The sequence below is a fragment of the Urocitellus parryii genome, chromosome 7, assembly GCF_045843805.1.
Source record: "Urocitellus parryii isolate mUroPar1 chromosome 7, mUroPar1.hap1, whole genome shotgun sequence".
In the NCBI taxonomy this organism is placed as follows: Eukaryota; Metazoa; Chordata; class Mammalia; order Rodentia; family Sciuridae; genus Urocitellus; species Urocitellus parryii.
In genome coordinates this window covers 87021168-87030496 of record NC_135537.1, presented here as the reverse complement: position 1 = coordinate 87030496, position 9329 = coordinate 87021168, and the positions used below count along the sequence as shown (strand labels likewise).

General features: G+C 37.7%; 1 pseudogene; it reads right to left on the bottom strand.

Moving 5' to 3' along the window:
- Positions 1-364: 364 nt before the first annotated feature.
- LOC113178190 (E3 ubiquitin-protein ligase SH3RF1 pseudogene) lies at positions 365-3051 on the bottom strand (annotated as a pseudogene).
- Positions 3052-9329: the final 6278 nt, after the last annotated feature.

Below are 9329 nucleotides of genomic sequence, written 5' to 3'. Positions count from 1 at the left end.
GGAGGGGTACTTCTTCAGGCAATTTTCTCAGAAAAATCTGTTGCTAAATACCTAATGCACTTCTGAATTTTGTTAATTTCTTAAAATCATAATACAAAGAGTTTATATATTACAAGAAAATTTCAGTTTTAAAAGAAGCAAATACATTAGGTAAGCCTTGTTAAAAATTATCAGTTTCATTTATACATTGTAAAGACAAAAACAAAACAAACACAAAAATGATTGCTCAGCACAGGGCACACTTTATAATCTCAACAGACACTTCACTCTGCTGACTGATGTGGCTGTGATGAGACTCGGGAGCCACACACCAACCCTCTACTCAGCTCCTGACTTTCTGGAAGTCCAACATGTGCTCTTTCCATCAGACTGCTTTGGGCTCTTCCTTTTTGTGATGTGATTTTAAGTCTTCCCAGTGTTTATATCCTCTGATGTTTTCCCCAAAGCCTCCTGGTAAAGGCCCAGTTTTCCCATTGTGTTGTAATGTGCCTTTGAACCAGCCATCCTCTCACTTTTTATGAACAAACATAACATCTCCTTTAAGTTATCAAGTTCTGCTTCACTATGGGGAGGATAGGAAACTACAACCTAGTGCCTTTCACAAACAACAGGCTAGAATTATTCATTACAGGATCTTGTGAGGAACATGGCTGATGAAGAGGTGGAGCAATGGAACTGCAAAGTCCAGGGAGCCAGTCTCTAGATGGAAAGCTTCTTGGTCCAGGGCTGTGCCTGCTTGTGCTGCAGTGACAGGGCCATTCCTGTCCATGGGGCAGTCGTCAGCCCTATCATGGCCTTCCCCCAAGTGGTAGTTCAGGACCCATGGATCCCTGTAGGGGCAACTCACCAACACTTAGTCCTACTTCAAGCTCCACTTCAACTTCAGCAATGCTGGAGGGGATAGTCAGGACTTTTGGTGGCAGCACCAGAAGTCAACTTCAGTAATCCAGTTATCCTATTTTACTGTCCTTGTCCAGTTTTTTGCTGAACTGCTCCCACAAGCTGATGAAGAACCATGTGGAGTTGTGGGAAGTCTAGGGAGAATATTCACTGTCTGGCCACTAGGCTTGGTCTCATGAGAGGGAGTGGTGATACTTGGGGACGTCAACAAAATGGCTAAAGCACAGGCCAGGGAGGCACCAACTTGACTGAAACTGACAGCAACAGCATGGGCAGTAGAGCCTGCCATTGGTGGCATAGGCTGTGGGAGGCCAGAAAATGGTGGGGCAGGCCAACAGATGCAGGTATCATTCTGTACATGGATGGCATAGTGCTGCTGTGGGGCTTTCTTGATTATGTGCCACAACTTCCCTCACTCTATTGCAGGCCTGGTTGACTATAATCTGCCCAGGCGTGTGCAACAATACCTTAATTTGACCACTTATTTGATTGTGAGCTGCTGACACTACAGCTGTGGGGACAACTCTGGGTGTCCAAGCCACACCATTTTTCTGGAGATCCTGGGAAGGCCCTCCTGCAGTGGAGGGACTGACCTTTGTCATCCCCTAACTTGTCTGACCCACAGTACACATAGGAACTTTAGCTTGGGTAGTATTTATCATTTCCCTTGTGACAGATGCCACATAATTGCCAAAGAAATCCTCAATCTCAGTGATATCTCTTTGAACCAGCAATCCTGGCAATGCTCAGACACTAAAATCATCTCCCCTATTCTCATCTTCTTTCTGGGAGTGTATGAGTGGATAGCCACATACACACTAGGGTGAGTCTGAGTCCACAAATTTGAAGTCTGTACAGTAGATCTTGCCATGGGTCTGGTCCCATTTCAGCAGCAGCAACACCAGCATTAGTACCTGGTGGTGTGGAGGCGGAGACAATGGCAGCCAGGAGATGGGGTGGTAGAGAGGAAGATTCACAGTTCCAAGGGCAGCTGGGTAGGAGACATCCAATGGGAAAGTGAATGAGGAGACAGTTGTCACTGAGCTGCTTGGGAATGAGGTTACAGTTAACTCAGTGGTACACATATGAACTTGAGAAGGGGAACTTCAGGAACCACAGACAGTTTGGTGATCGTCCTGGCAGCTGTGGGGTTGCTAGAGCTGATGAGGACAGGAGGGCTGATGTACATTGAGTGGTGATTCTGGGATGCCTGAGAAGACTTGTTTGCCATGATGAGGGAAGTAAAGGAGTGCCGCTTTTTGGTGTTCTTCTTGGTGTTGGAGAGCTTTGGGGCAGTGCTGCTCTGGGAGATTGCTTAGGGACATTCTTCATCATCAACTCCTGTCATTGGAGGCTTATGCCATTTCATCAGCTGTTAAGCAGCTGAGTTAAACTCAATGTGGGAAATCAGGAATATGCCTACTTTGTCTGCCAAAATTTGTTCAGCCCAGTTTTCATCCACTCTGTGGATCACAGTCAGAAAAACATTCTTTGAAAACAGAAGGCAATGTTTGTTCACTTCCATGTCTTTTACTTCAAAGTAATAAAGGGCTTTACACTGAGGTGAGGGTTGCGTTAATGGTTGAATGATCTGCTAAAAGTTGGTGGGGGAAGAGCCATGGATCCCCATGTCTTCCCCATGTTACCAGTTTTCATCAACTTATTGCAAAATGATGATGTCATTTTGGTGAATTTAAAGTCACAGATTCCTTTCCTGAATAGTTTATAATGTTTTGGCACATAGTAATTGAGGTTTACCCCTCACTTGGGGACTCCACTCTTGCACCCGAGGCTGCTGTCCATACTGGAAACCCTGTGGATCATTTGTGATACAATTAGCCATAGTGCTGCCCTGAGCCTTGAATGCATTTGTGCAGTTGGTCCCACTGCCCCCACCAGGGCTAGGTTTTCAAGGCCTCTGTTTGATGCTATCCAGAAGCATGTCCAGTAGGATGTTATTGGGATGCTCCTCAACACCCAAGCCAACAAGGGTCCTCCACTCAGAAAAACTGAGGAAACCTAGGATCCCCAGAAAACATCATTCACAAAACTTGTACTGGCAAGACAAGACTTTTGCAGGAGTATCCAGGTATCCAGGTTTGCTAGACACACAGAACACTCCAAAAGATCCAAGAAGGCAGATTTATCCATCTTGATCTACTGTGAAGAGAAGGGGTGTTCAGGAATGCCCATAGTTGTGTGCAGCTCTTAAAATGACTTTTGTAACATGCATTTCAGACTTTGCTCTTGCACCCTGACTGCTCCTCTTTGTTTGTGGCCCCTTGCAGAGCCAACCCTTGTGCACTGTTAGCTATGCCTCTGATGCCACAGAGCCCACAACACTCCTCTATGCTACCCCCCACATGCACACACACAAAGTATACCACTGCCTCCCACTTGCCCAGCCTTAAATGTTATGTTTTTTAAATCAAGAGAATGCTTGGTGGGTTTGAAACCAATATGTGAGTTAGAAAAATCCAATTTGAAAGCCTGGATTGATTATTTTGTGACTGTGTGACTTTAGAAATGTGACCTAACTTCTCTGTTTTCTTCTCTGGTGGTAGTAATAGTCCCTGTTGTAGAGAACAACAGGAACTACAAAGCTCCTGTGTAATGTGTATCAGGATAAACACTCCAGACATGTCAGGTATTATTACCCTGAATTTAAGCATGTATCAAATAAGAGCAGTAATGACAGTGTCTTGTGGTGATGGGCACCTCACAATGCAGAAGTAGAAAACACCATCACTCTTTCTATGACAGCAAGTGGATGACACCAAGGTAGATGGGGCCTGGATGTTTGACACTGGTGACATATTATGGCTCTGCCAATTTCCTTGCAGAATATCCCCCAGGACCTGTCCATCTGTGCTATTGAGTTGGAGCGGTCCTTCTTGTTGCAGATCTTGCAGAAGATGCTGGATAATGTGGTGGAGAAGTTGGAAGGGGCAAGTACACTTTATATTGGAATATTTTAGTGTGCTCAGCTGCTATGGGATGATGGCTCTTACAGGTACTGGAAATTGTGTTTGTGGAGACAAGTCAATGATTTTGACTTGTGACTCCCTTGGGGTTGGGCTTCTGCTTTACCCAGAATCCCATCATATCTTTAACTTGAAAAAACAAATCCAAGTGCAATGTGATCTGTGTGGCTGCATCTTGTGCTCATGGAAACAGCCTTTGTTGTGCATCTGTGTGTCTCCATGCATCCTTAGAGCTCTGATTATTTCTGTTCTGACCAGTTGTTTTGTGCATGGCTCTTTGTTATTGACCATTATTTATTGTAAAATACCTTTAACTGTGTTGCTATATTCTAAGCTTTGTTTGGCAAATAAAATTTCATGGCACTATTATATACTTTATATAATGGAATCACAGTGATATGGACTTAGTGAATTGTAAATTTGCAAATAGATAATTATTTTCTTTTGAAAATTAAAACTTTTCTTTCTGTTTTCAAATGCAGATATTTTCCTTCAAAATTCTTTCTTGTTATTTGAATTATTTTCCATGAGACACACTCTTACTGACTGGGCTAGTTCTATTCATACAGTTCAATTCATACACTTTATAGTAGAAGTAAATCAGAAGGATAAATGGTCACTTTTTTGGGTCTTCTCTACATTTTTAGGTGCACTGTTACGTGCTACTGTTGTGTATTTTAATAAACTGGAGTATTTCCAGGAATAGAAACAAAATTTTTCTTTTGTCATTAATGATCTGTGTATTGCTATCATTGTTGAATTATTACCCTAGTTGAGATCAGAAAAGAGATTAATAATACATGGCTTCAAAAAACAAAATATTAATTGTATTTTAACATATATTTGCACCATCCATGTACAAATCTTGTAGCTGTATAGTTTAAAATTTTTTAGCATCACAGCTTAGGACTTTAATCAGGCTTTGAATAAATTCTAAATTAAATACTAACATGCATAATTTGATGAAAACCTACTATAGAAAAGAGATGCATTTCATAGAGCTGGATCTTACTTACAAAAGCTAGTATTTCTTAGAAAGAAAACACGTCAAATAGCTCAAGGGAAAAGTGTATGAGTTTTTACGAGTGAGAAAGATTCTTATTTAAGCAGTTTTGACTATACCCAGGAGTGATATTAAAAATATTTTACCACTGTTTTGGCATAAGTACCAGTGATTCAGTGTGGCTGGCATCCAAACTGCTGGAGTTTGGGTGGTCTGAGTGATTTGTGGAGGACCCCTGGAGAGGTCCAGTGATGTTTACCAAGAGGGATAGTTATTTTCCCCTGTAATAATAATTTTAATCATGAGAGCCTTTACTGGTTATATTTATTCATGGATGCTGCTGGGACTCATAAGAATCATCTTTTGGACTCCCTGGAGGCCCATATCATCTCTCTTTGCGTTTTCTGATGTCTTCTTCAAACTCTTTATACTACTGTGATGGTGAATCCTTTTGTCAAACAAATTGACATCTCTCAGTTAACAAGTTATGCACAGTACCTTCTCTAGAATAAAGATTCCTCATTTCCTATGGTAACATGTGTCATAAAGTGAATACTAATTGTTTTTTTTTTCTTTTTTGAGAGGGTTACCAGGGATTGAACTCAAGGGTATTCAACCACTGAGCCACATCTCCAGCCCTAGTTTATATTTTAATTAGAGACAGGGTATCACTGAGTTGATTAGAACCTTGCTTTTTGCTGAAAGTGGCTTTGAACTCACAATCCTTCTGTTTAAGCCTCCTGAGCTGCTGGGATTAGGGGCATGCGACACCACATCCAGCTTACCATTTTCTAAATATAGGATGCTACTGATTTCTTACAACACAATGCTTGTATTTTACAAAGAAAAATTGTTCAGTAGTAAAATTTTGGTAGGAAATGAAATTACAAGTTGTAAAATAGTGCACGAATAGCTGTTTCTGAAATCTGGAAATGTTCAGGAAGTACATGGGATACTGAAACTGTCATCATCATCTCTGGTGATCTGGAGAAAGATGATACGTATGGTGCAAAACTTTCTCACATTTAAATAAGTGGTAAGACCAGGTGCCCATGTCATAGAGTGGAAATATTCAAACATAATTGCCCCAGACTTCACTTTTTAGCAGGGTGTGGTTCATTTTTGTTTCTATTGGCTGTACCAACAGATTCCTCAGCTACTCAGGATTGGTCAGTGTGTAGCAGATCAAAAGTAATCTGTTGTTAGTGACCCTTCCAATACTGCTGTTTACAAATGGTTTTCATTGATTTATTTTTGTACCATAAAATACATACTTTCATGTACTTTTATTCAAGTTATTACTTTTTTTGGAAGAGAAATATATATAGTTGGTTTATAGGGGATTCTTCAACAAAAGTGTTCTATTTATCAGTTATGTTAAATGTAGTGACTGAATAAGATGTGTCACTGGTGTATAAGAACTTATATTAAATATGTTCTTCTCTAGAGATAATTAGGAAATGTTATTCTTTAAAATACAGTATTCAGTATTGTGCATGTTTTTTCAGTTACTGTATAGAAGTACCTGTTGGATCTTTTCAGAATTACTGGATCTTCATCCTTTGCTAATTATGGCTTTGGGATGTAAAGCATATGAAGCCCTGTACAACTTCAGCCACTTTAACCCTGTACAGACACAAATATTTCATACACTGTATCACACAGACTGTAGTGTCCTAGTTGGAGCACCCACTGGATCAGGAAAGACTGTTGCAGCTGAATTAGCTATTTTCAGAGTCTTCAACAAGTATCCCTCCTCAAAGGTATGTTGAACATATTGTGTGCTTATTATACTCAATTAGAAAAGATAGTTAATGTCTCTAAACTATCCAGGACTAAATATACCCTGGTGAATAGCTTTGTTATACTCTCAGGGAATTTTCCAGGGGGCCACATCAGTATTAGAATAATTTGTTGCAAAAAACTTGATATCAACTTTGGAGTCTTATAGGTGAATATCTCATGTATATAGTGCTCACACATCCTCATATCTATAATTCATGGGTACTTCTTTTATGAGGTAATTAATTCTTAGCTGTACTTGTTAGGTATATAATGATTTGTAATCATTCTTTGGATATTAATGAAATACTAATACTTTAAAACACTTCGATTATACACAGAAAATATAGACATAATTTATGCTACATTCCTCCAAATATTGATATTATCAATCAATGTCAAATAACACCGGAATCAAATAAGTATTGATTTTTAATTTTTTAAAAACATAATATTTAGTAAATTTTCCCCAATACTATTTTATTTTTAATAAAAATGATTTATTTATTTTTTATAGGAACATCTTTTTTTTATTGTTGGTTGTTCAAAACATTACATAGTTCTTGATATATCATATTTCACACTTTGATTCAAGTGGGTTATGAACTCCCATTTTTACCCCGTATACAGATTGCAGAATCACATCATTTACACTTCCATTGATTTACATATTGCCATACTAGTGTCTGTTGTATTCTGCTGCCTTTCCTATCCTCTACTATCCCCCCCTCCCCTCTATAAATTATAGACATAATTTATGCTACATTCCTCCAAATATTGATATTATCAATTAATATCAAATAACACTGGAATCAAATAAGTATTGATTTTTAATCTTTTAAAAACATAATATTTAGTAAATTTTCCCCAATACTATTTTATTTTTAATAAAAATGATTTATATTTGAGGTGTTCAATGTGATACTTAAATATACATATAAATTATAAAATAATTGCTAGAATCAAGATAGCTAGATATCCATCACTTCAGATAATCACATATTTTTGCAGTGGGAACATTTAATATCTAGTTAGCAAATTTCAAGTCTATTAATATGATATTATTAAATACAGTCACCCTTCTGTACCTTAGATGTCTAGAACTTGTTCTACATAAATGAAACTTTGTATCCTTTAAGTAATATCTCCTCATATCCCCCACTTTCACCCCTCTTAACCATTATTTTAATCTGCTTCTATGAATTTGACTTTTTATTATTGCACCTGTTAGTGAAATTATTCAGTGTTTTGTTGTTTTCAGCTTATTTATCTTAACACAATGTATAGTATTGCAAATGGCAAGATTTTCTTCTTTTGTAAAGCTGAAAGATCTCCCATTGTGTTTCAGTTTCTTTTTTCATCCATCTTGGGTCACTTAGACTGTTTCTTTATCTTGGCTTTTCTAATCAATGATGTAATAAACATAGAAGTGTACATGTCTTTGAGATATTGATCTCATTTCTTTTGGATATGTATTCAAAAGTAGAATTCTTATGATGATGATGATGTTTTCCATGTGTAATTTCTTAAGGCTGTCCATGTGTATTTTCCATAATGGCTTCCCCAACTACATTTCTACCAGCAGTGTGTAGCAGTTTTCTTTTCTCCACATCCTTGCCAATACTTTCATTGTTTTAATAATATTCGTTCTAACAGATGTGAGGTGTTGACTCATTATGATTTTTTAAAAAATATTTATTTTTTAGTTGTTGTTGGATACAATACCTTTATTTTATTTATTTATTTTTATGTGGTGATGAGGATCGAACCCAGGGCCTCTCACATGCTTGATGTGTGCTCTACCACTGAGCCACAACCCCAGCCCTCACTGGGATTTTGATCTACATTTCCCCAATGATTGGTGAAAGTAAGCACCTTTTCGTGTCTGTTAGCCATTCTGTATTTCAACAGAATGATATCTATTGGCCTCATTTGTCCCTCCACCTTTTTTTTTCTATAATAGAATTTTTAACCTTTTTGTTCTTGGGCTATATAAGTTACTTATAGGTTTTGGATATTAACACCTTACTAACATCTGCAAGTATTTTCTCCTATTACATATGTTATTTTTTTTTTTAATTCATTGATGGTTTCCTTTTCTGTGCAGAAGGTTTGTAGCTTTGTTTATTTGTACCTTTTTTTTCCTGTGTTCTTGGGAACATATTCAAAAACTATTTGCTAAGACCAGTGTCAAGATATTTTTCCCTGTTTTCTTCTAGGAGTTTTATGGTTTCAGATCTTACATCTAAGTTTTTAGTAAATTTTGAGATGATTTTTGCATATGGTGTAAGACAAGGTTCCAGTTTCATTCTGTTAAATGTAGATGTTCAGTTTTCTCAACACCATTTATTGAAGCCTATCCTTTTCTTTCTTAGTATTCTGGTCAGATTAGTGACAGGATGTGTGTTTATTTCTAGAATCTATTCTGTTCTGTTAGTCTACGTATATATGTTGGTGCCAGCACCATACTATCTTAATTATTGAAGCTTTGTACTATAATTTGTAGTCAAGAAGTAGAATGCCTCTAACTTTATTCTTTCTCAAGATTTCTTTGGTTTTTTGGTTCTTCATGGTTCCTTAATAATTTAGATTTTTTCTATCTCTAAGAAAAATGCTATTGGCATTTGTTAGGGATTACATTGAATCTGAAGATTGTTCTG